The sequence below is a fragment of the Rhamphochromis longiceps genome, linkage group LG1 (assembly GCF_057381845.1).
Source record: "Rhamphochromis longiceps isolate RC_006_pf linkage group LG1, R_longiceps_female_GT1.1, whole genome shotgun sequence".
In the NCBI taxonomy this organism is placed as follows: Eukaryota; Metazoa; Chordata; class Actinopteri; order Cichliformes; family Cichlidae; genus Rhamphochromis; species Rhamphochromis longiceps.
The window spans coordinates 8,717,418-8,738,072 of NC_140557.1; the positions used below are offsets into that span (position 1 = coordinate 8,717,418).

General features: G+C 37.9%; 1 long non-coding RNA gene across 1 annotated transcript; it reads right to left on the minus strand.

Moving 5' to 3' along the window:
• Positions 1-17,566: 17,566 nt before the first annotated feature.
• Positions 17,567-20,203, minus strand: LOC146678245 (uncharacterized). The gene is made up of 4 exons (XR_014912184.1): positions 20,130-20,203; positions 19,586-19,664; positions 19,112-19,207; positions 17,567-18,349 (listed from the first exon to the last, which is right to left on the minus strand). It is a non-coding gene; the product is annotated as an uncharacterized LOC146678245 (long non-coding RNA).
• Positions 20,204-20,655: the final 452 nt, after the last annotated feature.

Below are 20,655 nucleotides of genomic sequence, written 5' to 3' on the forward strand. Positions count from 1 at the left end.
TCTTTAACTTTGATCAGGCTAACATGCAATGTGGTATTTTAAAATTCACTTCCCTTTATTGTCAGTGCTCATGGTGTATTGATTTCATCTGACAAAAGAGTAAAAGGTTAAAGGTTCGAGGTGTACTTTAACATCTACTGGGGTAAAATATGTTAGTCAAAAACAAGACATTCAGTCTAGTAAATCACACACAATGAAATATGATAGCATTAATTTAGCCATACTGAACAGCATCTGACCCCGCTCACTGCCTACACCCATCTGTCAGGGTTTTCCAAAACAGCACAGCAAATTCATGTCGCAGCTGACCACTATGGAACGCATCCACATGACAAAAACTGCTAAAGAATGGCCCGGGATATGACAATAGGACACACAGGCTGTCACTGACCTGACCCCCAAACTGCCTCCTCAAATTATACACCAACTGCATCGTTCCATTTTGACTGCCTTTTAAAGTGCAAATTTCCTGTTGCTTCTTCTGACATCTCAGTGCCACTGCTACTTCATATCTCTGCCTGCTGTTTCAACTTCTTTACCACCCAAGCAGATGCCAAACTTTAACCATGGTCTTCAGCTTTGAAACATTTCAAATGTATACGTTGACTGAAACAGGAGAATCAATTGACTTTTTCATATTATTATCAGAAATGTGTAATAAATAAATATATTAATAAATTCTTAATGTACGTATTGCATTTTTACTAGTCACAATAAAATTTGTATATTCCAAATTAGAGATGGCACGATACCACTTTTTTATGTCCAATACCGATACCGATATCATAAATTTGGATATCTGCCGATACCGACATGAATCCGATATAGTGTGTTTTTTAATCAACAAAACTGTTTTTTAAATATCTTGCTGCATTTTGTATAAGTTCATACTCAAGTTTAAAACAACAACTACACTAAAGCTATTCTGTTATACCTGTATGCAAAAAAAAATATTTCATAGTTCAGCAATACTGATCAATCTAATAAACTTAAACCTACACCATCCTCCCTATTCTGGTATTTTAAAGAGTACTTAGCATAAATATTAAGCAACCTAACTAATAGGGTTCCAACTCCCAGCAACAACAAAAATAAATAAATAAAAAATAGGGAACCACCCCTCACGCTCCACCTCATGATGCTTAATCGACATAATCAACCTTAATTTGATGCAGTGTGGAAAAAAATGCACAGAAATCAATTATTTTTCAAGAAATATTAAATAGATTCAACATCTTTCTTCAACAAAATTGCAGACTGCACAGATGGTACCTTCCCAAAGGAAAAACTACTATAGCTTACTAGGGTATATATATTAGACTTAATAGTTACTATATACAGTAATTGACTTCTATTTATTTTGCATCAAATTAAAACTTTGGGTGTCAGATAATTATTTATTAAAAGCTAGACATTTTAAATGAGAATAAGAAAGAAAAGTATGTCTTTGTGCCCCCTTTTCCCTGTTAATGCCCTATCGGCCCCCCTGGCTAAACTTTGCTAGATCCGCCCCTGCACAGTTACCAGCGGTCAGCTACGTAGAAAAAGATCCTTGAGTAGAAAGTAATATTAAATAAATTCTAACAACAGCTGATCAAGCTTAAACGTGCTGCTGTTGTTCAGCCGCTGGTTTCCTGTTTCTGGTGCAAAGTGGGCCAAAAGCAAACTAGAGACACGGACTCGCGACAGAAAAGCCGATCAGCTGATCATTAAGCAGTTTCATGATTGAAGTAGCAGCAAGAGGAGGCAGTCGCTCCATATATCGCTTGTTAAGCTTAACGCAGGAATGCTTTACATTCAGAGATGGACTTACACACTTGCTTTACTTCTCTCGGGATAACTTTGTCGGAGATGAAATGCCAGGTTGCTAGCAAGCTCCACATGCTATCCAGACCACCAACAGGTCCCGAGGTGAGTTACGGCGTGTTGCAAGTTTTGTGAGGTGCTTTCGTGATATTTAATGGATCGGATTACATTTTTTATTTTTCTCCGATATCCGATCCAGTAATTTAGGTCAGTATCGGACCGATACCGATACGTAATATCGGATCGGTCCATCTCTATTCCAAATTACATTAAGGCTGTCTCGCAATCTGAAATTGAAATTCTAACTATTCACTGTGGACTTTGGAGTTTCTGTGTACATCTATGTACATCTGTAATACATATGCAGTTTAGATGTAAAATGTCAAAGTGGCTTGACATAAAATCCATATGGCAATGGAATGGTCTGACATTTATAACCACTGTGCCACCATGCCGCGCACATTTAAGACCTATGCAATTGCCTGAGCTTTTCTCTCAGACTTAAGACATTGTTTTGCTTTGTTATTCAAATAGCTTATATCCTTTCTGATGAAACACCATTATTAAAATGATGGAATCATTTGTCTGTCACTGCTGACACACTTTTAATGCCCTTTCAATATTATAATTATATATTACTCTGTGAAAGTGAAACATCAGGATTTAAATTAAAATAACGACTCCATTGAGCATGGTTACAAATAATATGTATTATTTTAGGGGACTGTGGGATTTTCATGTTCTATGATACTGGTGAGTGCCGTCAGTATAAAAATACACAAAAGCAGCTAGATCTCTAAATTTGAAGATACCAATTATCCGTCCATCTATATATTTGTGCATATGACGGTTTGGGTTTTGGGGTTTTCTAAACAGAGATGTAAAAACCTTCCTCTCTATGGCCAGTATTTCCAAGCCAGCAGAGTTATGTAATCTCCCCAGTGGGTCTTGGGTCTGCCCCCAGGCTTTCTCCCAGTTGAACATGCCTGAAACACTTCACCTAGGAGATGTCCAGGAAGCATCTTATTCAGATATCAGTAGTGTCTCAATGGGCTTCTTTTGGTGTTGAGGACTCATTGGTGTACTCTGAGGCCCTCCCAAATAACTAAGCTCCTCACCCAGTGCTCAGACACCATTCAGAAGAAGCTCACTTATGCGGCTTGAATTCAGTTTTTTCATTGTCTACTGACAACTGTTGTCCATAGGTACAGGTAGGAATTTATATCAACTAGTAAATAGACTAGTTCACTTTAACATTCAGCTCTCACTTTGAGCTATATAATCAACTGTATATTCAACGTGTACAAAGAGAAGAGGTCTTCCACTTCCATATTTTGAATCACTTAAAAAAAAAAGCAAGTCTCTTGTTATGCATGTATTATAAAACAAAAACGAACTTTTTTCTGGAGAATATGAATATATCCTTGACATACTGCAGTGCTACTATAACCTTAAAGGTTGTCATAGGAGAAACTGACTGAAGACAATAGGAAAGATGTCAGGTATGCTGTACACGAACACGTGCAACTGCAGCAAAACTTCTGAAGAAACGTGGAAAATGGCACCTCACTAGAAGTATCTGCAGCACCGCACTTTCCACTTAAATGCATCTTTCATTTCCTCAACACTTCATTGACCGAAGAGCATTGCAGTGTATCTACTTTAGCTACTATTTATATAATAGAGGAATAGAGAAGATCATTTGAAAATTCGTTTTTGAGTAAAGTCAGGAATAAGGTGCTGCTTTTCACACAAAAATAAGTTGGAAGTGGGAAAAAAACTGTATAGTCAAGTTTGTTCATGTAGAAATGTAAATCATGTTTACCCAGTTAGTCATAAGAGACGTTAAAGCACGCTCCCTTCTTCTTTAAATTTATCTGGCCTCCACTGTTATTTGTGTTATTCCAATTACCTGAAGAAATATCTTGCTCAAATAAATATGGTCAGGTCTACCAATGTGCACTTGCCTTGACCCCAGCCACTTTTAAAAACAGCAAATTCATTTTTTCCCTCATGTGTAATCTATTGATTTTAACTCCATAGCCACCCCCCTGAGCCCTGCACTTCTCTGAGAATCCCTGCATTGATAAAAGAGAAAGCCACAGCTGGTGAAAGGAGTGCAGATATTAGTATTCATCATACCCATGAGACAAAGACACTTATGAAGACCTATGTCATTTAATATACATCACCAGCATAAAATGGGAGCAGAAAGCACAATGCCTCTGGCAGCTCAAGGCTGGGCTAACCAGAAGGCAAAAGAAGAAATCAACCTTGGCGTTCAATGCCACCCCTGAAACTGCTAGGTAAATGTTCTTTATTCTCCTTCAAAAAGCAGCAGTTTCTGAAAGAAACACATAGAGTGCTTCATGCTTTGATTTGAAAAAAAAAAATGCTTTGAAAGAACTAATTTAAGCAGATGCCCCTTTTATCTTGCACTATCATATGTAAAGGTGACTGCTTGTTAGACTCACAGGTTTAACAGAAAATCTGAATTTATGAGTGACGCAGATCAGTGTGGGGTTTTTTTTTTTGTTATTTTTCCACAGCCCAATTACTGTAAATAATGTCTTCACTTTGTAATCAGTGTAGAAAGAAATCATCTCTAAGGCCTCTCATTAATCAATTAAAGAGACACAAGCAATTATTTCTCCTGGTTAAAGTGCATGCTATCAATCTGGACTGTCCAATTAGCCTATGCTCACTTTTTAAATTCACATTTGCTTGACCTCTCCTGAAAGACTGTTCTTATTTAAACTTTTCAACAAGAAACTTTAAATTTCAGCTAATAGAGCAGCCAGAGATTTCAGAGTTCACCTCCAGTGTTGGGGAGTAACGGAATACATGTACCGCCGTTACGTATTTAAAATACAAAATATGAGTAACTGTATTCCGTTACAGTTACCGTTTTAAAAGGTGGTATTCAGAATACAGTTACTTTGTTGAAATAAATGGATTACACTGCGGTACTTTCCTGTTTCATATAGTCGCGGGTCAGGACTGTTTGGGTTTTGTTTGACAGCTACGTTCTGTTGTTCCAGGCGGCAGCGCTACGGTTGCCATGGTTACAGGGCGACGCTCTCTCTCTCTCTCTGCGACTGTGTGTTTCCTGGGTGAGAGAGCGCCTTTTCGTTGTTGTTGTTGTGCTAAGCTAACAGGCAGAATGCTACAAGCATAGCTCTAAAGAATGTAGCATCATGGCCAGTGTAGTCCGTGTTGCTGGGAGAATGGACTGCCATACACGTTATGGGTCTGTGAGCGCGAGGGGGGAGAGAGAAAAAGGGGAGTGGAAAGGTACGAGTTGTCATCGAGGAAAAACGGGAGCTGGAAGCATGTAAATATAATAATAACCACTTCAGCCAAGAAGAGTGCCTGACGAGCCCAGTTGTAAGTAAGCTATTAAGACTCGACTGTACACCGTGTTCGTGTTTTCCTCCGAAAACAATAAGTTCCGTTGGAGCAGCCTTTCAACGCCTCTCTCTGTCTCTCGCAAGAAAAGTTGACCCACACAACAAAGTAAAGCTATTTTTCGGCTACGAGCCGACAGGGACCCCGCCGTATTAGTCAGAGGTCCCTTTACTACAGCTCGGAGTCGCGGACCTTCAGTAATAGTAATAAATCACACAGCAATAGTACATTCACGTTGTTGTAAAAAGCATGATAATATATTAAGTAATCCAAAGTATTCAGAATACGTTACTGTCATTGAGTAACGTAACGGAATACGTTACAGAATACATTTTGGGGCATGTATTCTGTATTCTGTAATGGAATACATTTTAAAAGTAACCTTCCCAACACTGTTCACCTCATATATGTCATTAGAAAAAAGCCCTGCAAACTGTTTTGAAGTGGACTGAGAAGAGGATAGTACATCCCAATTTGGCAATTACTTTATCTCAGATGAGCAAATATCCTTCTAGCTTAGTGGCAAACTCTACTGATAGGTTGTGGTTTGCAGCTCCAGTATAGGTTTTGAGTTATAGCTGAGCATCTCATTTCACCCACTAATAAAAATAACAAATAATTCCATAAATGTATCATACATAATCAGATGGCATTGCGATTTATTCATTTATCCCTTAGTCACTGTGTCTAAAATTTTCAATACTTTTTGACATATGAATATGCAGAGAGAACTGGGTTGTATATTTGTGATGAGCAGACTTGTGTTAGAGATGACAGTGTTACATGAGGGAAAAATGACCGTATTTAAGAAAACTAAAAATAATAGAGACAATAAACTCTATCCACAGTAATTAATGCTAATGGTATTCACTCACTATGGAATTGGATTTTTTTTTTTTAATAAAGTATATAGGCCTATGTGTATATACCTTAAAGACTACCAGATGGGCTTGGCTGTGTGTGGCGAACAGAGCTGATGACTACTAGTTGCACAACCTTAGGCCTTGTTCACACCAGCATTAATATGTGTCCTGTGTGATCTGATCACAAGTGGACAGCTTTTAGAACAGGTGGAAATAAAAATAAGGACAAACTAACATCAAATCATTCAGATGACATTCTGAGATGGTTTGGGCTCCCCTACATACTGCCATAATAACTCAGCCATATGTACAGTAGCCAAGAGCACCTCCAGAGTGGTCAAAACAATCAAATCTCAATTGAGTGTGTAAAGTCAACTGTTTGCACTTATTTGTGTGCAATTTTCTTTTTCCAGAACATTTTCAAAATTCTTTACAGTTCCCTTAAACATCTTCGGTGATTGGTTTGTCAGGAACATGCCAAACTATAGAACTAGTGTCTCTGTTTTGATTTTTCCCTCTTTGAATTTCCAGGAAAGCATCCACAAGAACTGCATTGCATCCTCTGAAAAGTTGGAAGCACATTTGGTCTTTGGACTTAAGGGAAATGATGGATATAGGTCTTTGTTTATAGAGCGTTGCTCCAAAAACAAATCCCAGGGTTTTTTGTTTTTTTTTGAGAGACATATTAACTGAGATGCATTTTAATGCCAGGCACAGAGCTGACATATACTAATGTGGACAGGGCCACCACCACCACAGGAGCTGCTGTGCAGTGGGTTTCTCATGGCATCCCATCCCATGAAGACCCCAGCACACAGTTTTTGTGCTGATTTTAATACCAGAGGAGATGTGGATTTCTGCAGTTATTGAGTAAGCAAAGTGTTAGACAGTTTTTATGGCCACTTAATGGCGCTGCTCTGTAACACTGCGTAGTTTGCACTTCATGGATGAGTTGTGTACTGTTGTGGTTTCTAATTCTAATTCGACATTCACTCTCCACATGTACACTGATGTTGCAGTGTGACATGACATGACATTTTTTGATGTAACATTGTAGTCACAGGTAGACTGCATTAAAAGTGCTTCTTTAAATTTGGATCTAGTATTATTTGTCCTTGGTCATTTAGTTGGCAAAATATAAGGAGATATTGCCTTCTCACTTGACTGTTGTAAAGAAGCTCTTTGGTGTATCACCTAATATTTCCTTGATAAATAGAAGCCAATAAATCCACATAAACCTGCTATACTACTTTGCGCAGAGTGCAAATAAGACATTTAATAGTCGACACATCTATTTGTAATGCTCCAGACTTGCCTTTCGATCTATTTCCTGTATTTGCTGCACCAGTCTCAAACACTTTAAACATAGTGCTGCAGAGGACACTAACCTCCAGTTTCTAAAATGCTCAGATCAGGAGTTTTTGAAAAATGTGATGAGCTTGAATAAGGAGCTTCACCCCCTGTAGCAGAACTGTCCAGCCTCACAAGGTTTTTACACTTTAGTGGGCTTGACTGAAAATCCTGTTACTGCAGGACCTCCAGCTCCTTATCTGTCTTAATCACAGGCTGTGAAAAGATAGCAACAAGCAATGTGTAAGATCCACTTTCTCTGATCATTACATCAGCTACTTATCCCTGGTACCTGAATATTTATCACATCTCTGGTGTACTATATATGAATAAAGTCACGGCACTCTGCAGCTGAACTCTGAATTCCAGCTAAATGTTCAGTAAGTGGTGTTTAATTGCTCGGTTTGACAGTAGCCCATTATTCTACAACAAGAAAGAGACAGCAGAGATATTAATTTCTTGGATTATTAATAGATAACAGGAAATGTACATATATATATATATATATATATATATATATATGTATATACCATATATATGTTTTTGTAGTAAATGTATCTCTGTCTATAGTCAGTCCTACATTAAACAAATAGATAAAATGTTGAACTCGAAAACTTAGAAACTAATCCTAATACTGTTGTTACTTTTCTTCTTGGCTTCACTCTGCTAGATGTCTTTATGATATAAAACCACTGAACATTCTCCATCAATGTGATATGAGTCATTTTGCAAAGATATATATATACATATGTGGATATTTGTGTGTGTGTTACCATAGTATCAACTTCTCTGCATTGTGCTGCATTCTTTCTTTTCTTGCCAGGTGGCCTTTGATTCCTTCAAAATGTCAGGGAAATCAGTTGTTATCTTGTTAGTGAGATGTTCTATCTAACGATCTATCTTTAGTCACTCTCTTATGATTCCAGCTCGGTGATTCTTCAACAGTGACACCGCCTCTGATGACTCACTGAGCAACAGACACCAGAGATTATTAATGTTTTTACAAAAATAGATACACAGAAATAACAGCAGCGGCAGTAACCCATGGTAACAGAGATTACGTCACTTGGTGTCACTGATCTTTTTCTACACTTCGTTCCCAAGTTCTAATTAGATTGTAGCAACAACCCATTGTGTCAAGATGTATGCACTAAAATCATTTTCATTTATAACATAACTACAGAAAATTTTTAATTTGTTTCCAAACCTCGAATTATATGTCAGTATATATAAATGTGTATTCCAGCGGGAGATATGCCTGGCTGGTGTCCTGGCTTATTTGAGAAATGTTACATCATGATAGCGGCTCAGCCCTTGAACTCTCTGATATTCTTTAGTAATAAGTGAAGGGAGAAAGGAAATAGAAAGTTTGCAGAGGGGAGAAGCATGGTCATAATGAACCGGCTTCCTGCAGGGTAATAAAGGTCTACATCTAATGCCAAGGGCAGCCAGGCAAGCACGAAGACCATTACAGCAGAGTGTGCTGGTTTACAGATTTGTCTGTTTGGCCAACAAAAGCCCCCCCCCCCCCCATACCCATTCTGACTGCACACGCAATTATCTTGCCGAGTTACAGTCAGTATTTCCTTATAGTGCCATAGGTGAAGGCATGTTAGAAATGTCTTCTTTAAATGCTTTTTTTCCCCTTCAAAAGAACAGACAGGATGTGGGTTCCCTAGAGCATCTCTTCAGGACAGAAGAGAGCCAGAGTAGGGCAGACAGGGTGCCAAAAGGCAGTGTACTTGTGCTAGAACCAGCAAATCTTGTACCTTCTTAGGTTAGTGTTTCCTTTGTTAAATAAAACCACTGAAAAATGCCACAATAGTTTCACATAAAAGAAAAAAAAAATTACTACCTGGAGATTCCAGAGAGATTTTGCCCTCCCTGCTTACTAACTAATATTAAATGTGTTACATTATATAATTTAACGTCAACTGATACCATTTAGTCATTTAGGCACCAACGAATTACACAACATGAAAAGCACCCCAGCTTCTAATCACTGAAACTTATTTGTTTTAGCATTTCAAGGAAAAGGAAAAGAGATGCAGAAAAAAAAAGAAAAGAGATACTGAGATATTTCAGCACAGAGCAAAATAATTTGCTCAAAATGAGATGCAGGAAGTCATTTGAAATGGCAGTGAGGCTTGAAGATGAAAATTGCAAACTTTGATTTGTTAAGAAGTTCCATTAACTGCATTTAATTTGCTTGGACTGACAGCATGCATGTTTACTGTACTATATGTCATACTATTTGTAAGTGACTCAAAAGTGGTTGACTCACAAAAAAAATAATAGCATGAAAAAAAATCTAAAAACTCGTTACCCAACATCACAACCTGCTTCTATTTGGCTCAAGGTTATGCTCTCAAGTATATATTTCATAATGCTGAAAAATCCTTTATGTAAAGAAAGGTCACATAGATATGTGCTGATGGAAATTATACAATGTCTGACCTTTTTGTGTTCAAAACATTACATCAGCACTATTCTTCCCAAATCATTTATTAAATCTCTTTCTCTCTCTCAATCTCTCACTCTCTTACACACACTGAAAAAAAGGGATTGGCCAGCTCTTGGATTTACGTAAGCATCTTGCGTATATTTAACACAAGTGCCTCATGCTTTAAAGTTAAGTGTAACTATATAGTGTAGAAACTACATGTGAAACTACGAGTGAAGTAAGTCAATAACTTTCTGCGACACTGCACGGGATTAAAGTCTCACGTGCTTTGGATCGTGATTTCAGGAAGGCATCCATCTCAGTCAAATCGAGCAGCCGCCTCTACTTTTCTTGGTATACTGAAAAAAGTAAATTGGGTGGTTGTTACATTAAAAAAGTCTAACTTGTAATTTAAACACAATAATTTCATGTTTCTATGAATGTAATTAAATCATGAAGGATCTGTACGAAATTCAACAACTTAATTTGCTCTTGTTGAGATGACATGATACAATCTAGGAAGAGTGGTTAGTTGCTGAACTCATGAAATTCACAAGATCTCATGAGATGTTAAACTGCAGGAAAATCACTGGAGTTATAAGAGGCAGACAACTACACACACACACCACGTCTATGGTAATGCTATTTATTGTGGTTTAACCTGTCAAGAACAAAAACGTACAAAAAAATTCTGTATCAAGCCTAGAAATCATAGCTTTTGATTAAGTCTGGATTGGTGGCATAGTGGTTAGTGCTGTTGCTTCACAGTAAGAAGATCCTGGGTTCAAATCCACAATCTGGCTAGTTTGCAGTGGGTTCTCTCTGGATATTGTGGTTTCTTCCCACAGTTAAAAGTCATGCAGTTGTTAGAGTTAGGTTAATTGGTGATTCTAAATTACCTGTCAATATAAGTGCAAATGGTTGTTTGTTTTTGTGATAGACTGGTGAGCTGTCCAGGGTGTACCCTGCCTTATAACCTATCACTTCAGGGTTATTTCCCAGCCCCCTGCAACCAGGATAAAGATAGAAGGATGGTAGTTGTTGTAGATCCATTGAATTTTTATGGTAACCAGACTCTAGACTTTGTAGAACATTGTGTAATATGAAGACTACATGTCGTATTTAAGTTGCCAAGTAGTATTGGGTAAAAGTTATTGAATAGTGTTGAAATAAAATGACAAAATTGTGAAGGATTAAAATATTCCAAGAGCTCAACTTACTTCATCTAAACATGTTTCAATTGCATTTTATGAACACAAAATGCGCAGGCTTACTGAATATGAAAAAGTTGTGTTGATTGAACTCAATTGTTTAAGTTTCTGCCAAAGCAAAATATTTGTGTGCAACCAATGTCCACTATTGAATCAAGTAAATCCAACATGGCCTTTTTTCAGTGCACACACACACACACACACACACACACACACACACACACACACACACACACACACACAGAGGGGTGGCCATCTACCCACGACAGGTTGAGGGTGAGGGGAAGAAGAAGAAGACCGAACAAAGACATACTGTGGTAGAGACCAGAGATTAATAATAACAAATAATCAAATGCAGAGTGGTGTATAAACACATAGTGAGTGAAAAAAAAACATTAAAAAAGGTGAGTGAAGAAGGAACACAGCAAGTTGCCAGCAGCCTAGACCTTTTGTAGTGTAACTAGGGGAGGATTCACGGTCACCTAATCCATTACTTTCTATCTGCTTTATCAAAAAAGTTTTAAACCTAATCTTAAAAATAGAGAGGATGTCTGTTTTTCGAATCCAAAATGGGAGCTGGCTCTATAAAAGAGGGCCCTGGAAGCTGAAGTGCTCTATTGAGGATTGCTCTATTGGTGATTCATTTTATTTTTTGATGTCTCTTTTTGTTAGACGAACAAATTTGGTATTAAACCGGTATTCATTTAACTTACATTGTTTTAAAAGATCACTTCAATTTTCTTTTACTTACTAAGGCTTGAAGTATTTGACCCATTATACAGTACACTGGACTACATGTGAAGTCACAATCTTAACAAAAAAAATCCAAAAGTATTTTTTCTTCATGTCAGTGGCATTCTCGCTGGGTGTGCTCTTTGTTTCTGTGTAACAGAATTAGTGGCTCGAGAATGTGAATTCTTTCCAGTGGAGTTCTGACATCAAAGCTGTCATAAAATTAGGCTTTCCTTCAAATATCATCTATTTATCTGTTGCTGTGCCAACACAATTAGCTGATGTGTCATGGTTTAGATTAATTTTTGGATTATAATGCAAAAAGATCTTAAGTGTTTGACAGACGGGGTTACAGTTAGTCATCGGTCAAAATAGGTGAGATACACAGAGGGTTAGATCGCGATTTGCAGAAAAAGGATGTCCATGAAATTAATACACAAACTTTGAATGCACATTTCTTTGTTAGATTCTACTATATTATTAATTCTAGCCCTTTAAAATATAAATATATACATGAATTAATCTTAAGTGCACAAGCCTTTCCAGGACATATCTTTTACTATATGGTCCAATAGACTGTTTTAGATTATGTAACACATGGGAAAGGGGAAAAGCAACTGATTAAAATAGGTCCCTTACTCTTTACTATTTTCAGTAAAATCAGTCTTTACATAGTTTCTATGGCAAACCACACTGAAAAATAGTCAGGTAATGGTTCTACATAGGGGTTTGAATGTAAGGCTGTCTTTATGAGAACAAGCCAGTGCAAGCTGTACTTTGGCATAGCTCTGCTTTGAGCCATGTGCCAAGGTTGACTTGATAATATGCTCACAATGACAAACATGCTACTGTTTAGATTAATGCTTACCATGCACAACATCTTGATTTAGCATAGTAACATGAAGATGAAACCCAAAATGCAGGTGAGGTCGCAGGTAAAAAACAAACAAACCTAAGTTCACTTGAATTCTATGCTAATAAGCTCCCTTCAGTGGGAGACTGCGGCACCCACGGTGTGGGACGGAGAGATTTCGCAGGTCTTTCCTCCCCACTGCTGTCAGACTCCATAATAAAGACTTTAACTGATCAAGCACACACATCCATACATATGCAATAATACTAAGTGCAATAATCCTTTCTGTCATCGTTGTATTTTTACTCAGTTGTATATAGTATTTGTATTTGTATTCTATTTTTATCTTATTGTATATTTATTTTATTTTATTCTACTGTATATAGTATTTTATTTTATTCTATTCTGTACAGTTGTGTACTGTATTTATTCTTATTGTATTCTAATTTTTGCCTCATAACTTTTGCACTGTCCACTTCCTGCTGTGACAAAACAAATTTCCCACGTGTGGGACTAATAAAGGTTATCTTATCTTATCTTATCTTATCTTATCTTATCTTATCTTCACCTATGATGAAAGTAAACACTTTGCTGTTATTCTAAAAAGGAGTACACTTAGCACGTATGGTTTGCCATATGTGTCATACAATATGAGCCCTTGGTTACTCGGTCAGATTCACCCCTTACTCGTCACATCTGGGTAGTACAGAGAGCCAGCACCACAAACCATCCTTTCCCAGTGAAACAATGGATGACTGTTTTCTTTGATAAACTGTTGTAAAAAACACAACAGATCTCTCTTTACAACTGTAGAGATTAACTGAAATTAACTGTGAAGTGATTTTAGAAATATATATGTTATACGGCAAATCATATAAAACTAAAGTTACTGAATATTCTTGCATTTTTTCCGACTTTATCTACAATCCTGGTGCACTTGTCTCACAACCAAATACAAATATAGTTTTAGTACAATATTATATTGGTCAGTGATTTTTTAGTACCTGCACTCTCTCTGTGTTGTCTTACACTCTGCATGGTTATGCAATTGATCTGTGACCAAATCTGCAGGAAATTATAGCAGTGATATTTCTATTAATACAATATCATTTTATCCTATTATCCTGTTATCTTCCTTCTCTGGCTAAACTTTGACATTTTCATGCAACAGACTTTAGCATTCAGACAAGATTTCCCCATGTTTCTCAAAATACACAGCCCGTGTTGAAATACACTGTGAGCAGGGCCACTTTAAGTTAGATGTCTCATTAATTACCCGCTTTATTCTCAGGTTACCCCCTCCCCCCCACACACACATAAAAAAAACAAACAAAAAAAACACCCAGCACGCCCCTGCGGGCGGTTTATCCTTCAAGCTCGGGTCCTCTACCAGAGGCCTGGGAGCTTGAGGGTCCTGCGCAGTATCTTAGCTGTTCTCAGGACTGTGCTCTTCTGGACAGAGATCTCCGATGTTATTCCCGGGATCTGCTGGAGCCACTCGCCTAGCTTGGGAGTCACTGCACCTAGTGCTCCGATTACCAGGGGGACCACCGTTACCTTCACCCTCCACATCCTCTCGAGCTCTTCTCTGAGCCCTTGGTATTTCTCCAGCTTCTCGTGTTCCTTCTTCCTGATATTGCTGTCATTCGGAACCGCTACATCGATCACTACGGCCGTCTTCTTCTGTTTGTCTACCACCACTATGTCCGGTTGGTTAGCCACCACCATTTTGTCCGTCTGTATCTGGAAGTCCCACAGGATCTTAGCTTGGTCATTCTCCACCACCCTTGGGGGCATCTCCCATTTTGACCTCGGGACTTCCAGGTTATACTCGGCACAGATGTTCCTGTACACTATGCCGGCCACTTGGTTATGGCGTTCCATGTATGCCTTGCCTGCTAGCATCTTGCACCCTGCTGTTATGTGCTGGATTGTCTCTGGGGCATCTTTACACAGCCTGCACCTGGGGTCTTGCCTGGTGTGATAGACCCCAGCCTCTATGGATCTTGTACTCAGAGCTTGTTCTTGTGCTGCCATGATTAGTGCCTCTGTGCTGTCTTTCAGTCCAGCTTTGTCCAGCCACTGGTAGGATTTCTGGATATCAGCCACCTCCTCTATCTGCCGGTGGTACATATATATATATATATATATATATATATATATATATATATATATATATATATATATACAGTGTTGGGGAGTAACGGAATACATGTACCGCCGTTACGTATTTAAAATACAAAATCCGAGTAACTGTATTCCGTTACAGTTACCGTTTAAAAAGGTGGTATTCAGAATACAGTTACTTTGTTGAAATAAATGGATTACACTGCGGTACTTTCCTGTTTCATCTTGTCGCGGGTCAGGACTGTTTGGGTTTTGTTTGACAGCTACGTTCTGTTGTTCCAGGCGGCAGCGTTATCGTTGCCATGGTTACAGGGCGACGCGCTCTCTCTCTCTGCGACTGTGTTTCCTGGGTGAGAGAGCGCCTTTTCGTTGTATTTGTGCTAAGCTAACAGGCAGAATGCTACAAGCATAGCTCTAAAGAATGTAGCATCATGGCCAGTGTAGTCCGTGTTGCAGGGAGAATGGACTGCCATACACGTTATGGGTCTGTGAGCGCGAGGAGGGAGAAAAAGGCGAGTGGAAAGGTACGAGTTGTCATCGAGGAAAAACGGGAGCTGGAAGCATGTAAATATAATAATAACCACTTCAGCCAAGAAGAGTGCCTGACGAGCCCAGTTGTAAGTACGCTATTAAGACTCGACTGTACACCGTGTTTGTGTTTTCCTCCGAAACAATAAGTTCCGTTGGAGCAGCCTTTCAACGCCTCTCTCTGTCTCTCGCAAGAAAAGTTGACCCACACAACAAAGTAAAGCTAGTTTTCGGCTACGAGCCGACAGGGACCCCGCCGTATTAGTCAGAGGTCCCTTTACTACAGTTCGGAGTCGCGGACTTTCAGTAATAGTAATAAATCACACAGCAATAGTACATTCACGTTGTTGTAAAAAGCATGATAATATATTAAGTAATCCAAAGTATTCAGAATACGTTACTGTCATTGAGTAACGTAACGGAATACGTTACAGAATACATTTTGGGGCATGTAATCTGTATTCTGTAATGGAATACATTTTAAAAGTAACCTTCCCAACACTGTATATATATATATATATATATATATATATATATATATATATATATATATATATATATATATATATATATATAGTAAATGCTGCACTCATGGCACCCCCGAGACATTTTGTTATAAAGCTAGCTCATCTATTAGCAAACAATTTTTTGAACAAACATTAGGTTTCTCAGAGTAGCTACTTTAATAATGTTGAACAACATTATTAAATGAGTGTTCTAATATTTGACTACAATAGTAATGCAAGCTCAAAGTATAAAGGCAGCAGTGCAACTTCAGCACCATGGACAGTGCCAAAATTGCACTGGTAATAATTGCTGTATGCAGCTCAAAGCAGAGGGACATCTGATACAATACATATGAATTATTTTTGATATATTTTCTATAAGTATTGACTGACAGCTCATAAGAAGACCTGCACCGTCCTGTGTAGATGTGTATTGTGAGTGCTTGACAGTTTATGTAGAGTTTTTATCATAGTTGGACTTCAGCTTTGTCAATTTTTTAACCCAGTACACCTGAACCCATAAACCATTCTGACCCACCCACAGGACCTGCAATTTATGGCATTACTAAAAAATATCTCCTCAAATTGAGTAGCTTGTTGTAAACCTTTCTGCTTTTAGAAATGTTGTTTGGACTTTCACTCATCACTAAGGATTCATTAATCTGTGGACACTGAATAATAGGTGCACTTTTGACACTTTTGACAATTGTGCACACTAACAAAAAAAACCCATAATAATTATATATTATGCTATCCTGTACCTACAAGAGGGCCCAAGAGGTCCTGACATTGTCATGTAACCTAAATCAAAATCTGTTAGTTATTGTTAAATTGCATATATTACATATACATATAGATATATGCAGCACTGAATTGAAAATCACTGGTTTTTCTGCTATGACAACTTTGTGTTTGTTATAAATTGACCTCCACAATTGCAGCTTTCTGTTTCAATCCCAAAATAAATGCTGCCTGCCATCATCAGCAACTGAGGTATGTTTCTGATCACCATTTCCATCAGTATTTTCAATAATAAATGCAATAATAGCCTAACTGTAATCTGATGTCAGTGTCACAAATTATGGGTTGCTTCTCTGATAACTGAGATGACATAGCTATTGGCTCAGACAATGCCATAGTAAATACAGTGGGGCAAAAAAGTATTTAGTCAGCCACCGATTGTGCAAGTTCCCCCACCTAAAATGATGACAGAGGTCAGTAATTTGCACCAGAGGTACACTTCAACTGTGAGAGACAGAATGTGAAAAATAAATCCATGAATCCACATGGTAGGATTTGTAAAGAATTTATTCGTAAATTAGGGTGGAAAATAAGTATTTGGTCAATAACAAAAATACAACTCAATACTTTGTAACATAACCTTTGTTGGCAATAACAGAGGTCAAACGTTTACTATAGGTCTTTACCACACTGTAAACCCGAACAAGTTGACTGAACTTAAAACTTTTGTGGAAACTGATTACCTCAAAAGATTTAAGTACAAAAACTCATATCTTCTAAGTATGGGGTACTCAAAATTTGTATTTATTGTTAACCTAAAAATTTTAAATTATATTTTATATTTTATTAATTGAGCTTTACTCAAAGACTGTATACTTTAATTTCAATATTTTTGTGTTTCTTGTAGTTTATTATTTTGATGCAACACAATGCAATTATATTACAACCTAAACTCAAATTATCTGATTATTAATTAAAAGATATTTATGTTGTGAGTGTAGACTACTAAAAAAAAAAAAAAAGTACGGAAATTCAGTTACTTTACATTTTGTTTATTTAACATTTTTTCATGAAAATTTAAAAACATCACAAATGTTTTTATAAAACAACTAACATGGACATCGGCACCATAAAGTGAGCATTATAAATTCTGTGTAGAACATTTATCTTTTTATAAACTCACAAAGGACGACATCAGTCCTAATTGCATCTTTCTCAAAATACACAAAAATGCAAAACAAAAAGTCAAATACTAATCACTTTTTTTTAAATAGAAATGAAAAACAATTTTTTAAAATGGGTACAAAGACGATCAGCTTCCAAATAACCAGATAAGGCAGTCAAGTATAGGAAAATTAGGTAAACTGATGGAGTTAAATCCACCCAAAGCCTGTAGTAAACTTAAAGTGCTTAAAGTGCTTCAAACAAAGTGCTCAGTAACAGAGTGCGTGTCCTAACAAACATTGCCTTATATTCCTTAAGAGCATGTAGGCAGGGGTTTCAGGGGTTTGCCGTCATCAAGCCCCATGAAGATATTTTGGACTAAGGCAAATGTGTGAACCAGCTTCCTGGGGTAGTCTAAATGCAGAGCATAGATCAAGCCAAACAATAAAGCAAATGCATTTGCAAATCTGGGAATATCACGCATCACCTAGTCGCCTTTCACCAAAACAGCCATGCTTGAGGAAGTAAAATGGACTGGACTGGGAAGCGCCGTCGGTAACCACTGTGAGAAGGGCAACTGGAGTGTCAATGAGGGTCGACTCATCCAATGCGTCCGCCTGGAATAGACACAGTATCAATGGTAAATGGCCTGTATTTGTATAGCGCTTTACATATTCAGTCATCCAGACATTCACACCCATTCACACACTGGTGATGGCAGCTACATTGTAGCCACAGCCACCCTGGGGCGCACTGACAGAGGCGAGGCTGCCGGACACTGGCGCCACCGGGCCCTCTGACCACCACCAGTAGGCAACGGGTGAAGTGTCTTGCCCAAGGACACAACGACCGAGACTGTTGGAGCCAGGGCTCGAACCGGCAACCTTCTGATTACAAGGCGAACTCCCAACTCTTGAGCCACGATCGCCCCAATTAAATAAGTAAGGTTGGTTTGAGAGAATGTGACAAGCATGACCTGTAATCTAGCAAAACATTCAGCAGTGTAGTGGGTTACTTTGTAACGAGTTAGGGTACTCTACTTTTTTTGAAAAATGTACATTAATGTGTTAGCTTCTTGCATTACATAATTTGTATTTTTATTATTTTTCTAAAAAAAAAAGTAATTTTTTATTTCATGACTTTATCTCAAAAAGAAACTAAATCTTGACTTCAGCCTGGTTTTTGGGCCACCTGCAGCATAGCCATAGTGCTGTGATACGCCTGTGCCCTGCTCCTGACCTGTGTGTGTGTGGGTTTTCTACAGAGAGGGTATTTTGTTTGTACAATTTGGTAGCTGCTAGGGTATTAAATTGTATTTAAAAAAATCCATAGCATTTTATCTTACTGGCAGAATTTAAGTAATGCAAAAATACACTTACATTACATGTCTAAAAGAATTCTGGGTCCTCCTCCCGCAGGTATACAGGAAGGGCACGAAGTACTGCAGTGCGTTTCACGTTGATATCAGGCGCCTCCTAAAAAGGGAAAAGAAAAGTTCATTTAACGCAAAGTTTTCAGGTGTCATTCTTTGGGGAGAATACATGTTTATGAAACTGCATGACATCAGACTCTACTAAATTTTGGAGACTTTTCTTTTAAGATACAACCTTTCTGTCTCTTGTGACAGAGAGTATGTTTCTTAATCATTTGACAAAAACCCTACACAGTATTTTAAAATAGTGTTCTCCAGATCAGAGCTGTGATTTATATAGAACATGGGGTTCAAAGCAAGGAAAAATTGTGTGTTTATCAGTGAAACTTTTAATTTGTGTTAATTTTATCATTATCAATATATGAAATCTTCACCTTAAGGGACTTAATGAATGGTTTCTTCAATAGATCTTTCAACTCACCTGTGTTTACTGTCTCCACCTGAAATTAATTGCAGTCTGAATTTTTTTTTCTTCTGTCTTTTTGTCTTTGGCCTTCAGCCTTGGAAGAAAAAATAAAAATATTGAAAACCTTATCAGCACACTAAATATACAACACCTTGCTATATTTCAATTGTTTTAGATAGAAGTTGCCACTGCTAGCTAAGTCACTTTTGAATGATGCTAATGAGAAGAAAAAAAAAACAAAACCTGCCGAACAATGAGGCTGCTGTTGTAAAAACGCCAACTTTCTTGCGTTGGCAAGGGGTCGTTAAAATATCACTAACACCCTTTCTTTATGTGTGATTCTTCGTAAAACTGTGTTTTAATCGGTTAAAACTGTAAAACTGACGACATAATCTATGTTTGAAAAAGAGCGCGAACAACCGCGAACAACTATTCACCACCTGGGTCTGTGCTTTTTAACACAACAGCGCATTCGAAAACAAGTTATTGGCTGCAACATATTAATATACTTGCTTTTTTACGGAAAAAATAAACATAACGAAGGTTCCGTTTTACTTACAAGTTTCTCCAAATGTGTTCTCCAGTCGCTCGAGAAGGGCAGCCATATTGAACAGAATTTTCTGTCAACGTCGTTCAGGTTAGAGAGAAGAGAGAAGACGTCATGACGTCATGACGTCCACATGCGGAGCTCGGAAAAAAACATTTACTCAAAAATCATAATTAAGAAAGCAGTATTTACTCTTAACTTCTAAGCCATGTACAATTATAACTGTTTGAATCGTTAACCGAACAGAAAAGTTTTAAGTTGTTTCAACTTTGTGAGGAATTTTAATTGTTATATCCACAAACTTTATAAGTCAGGTAGACTGTTGGGGTTTACAGTGCAGGTTTGCACACACAGTAGCTGGTATTTTGGCCCATTCCTCCATGCAGATCTTCTCGAGAGCAGTGATGTTTTGGGGCTGTCGCCGAGCAACACGGACTTTCAACTCCCGCCACAGATTTTCTATGGGGTTGAGGTCTGGAGACTGGCTAGGCCACTCCAGGACTTTCAAATGCTTCTTACGGAGCCACTCCTTTGTTGC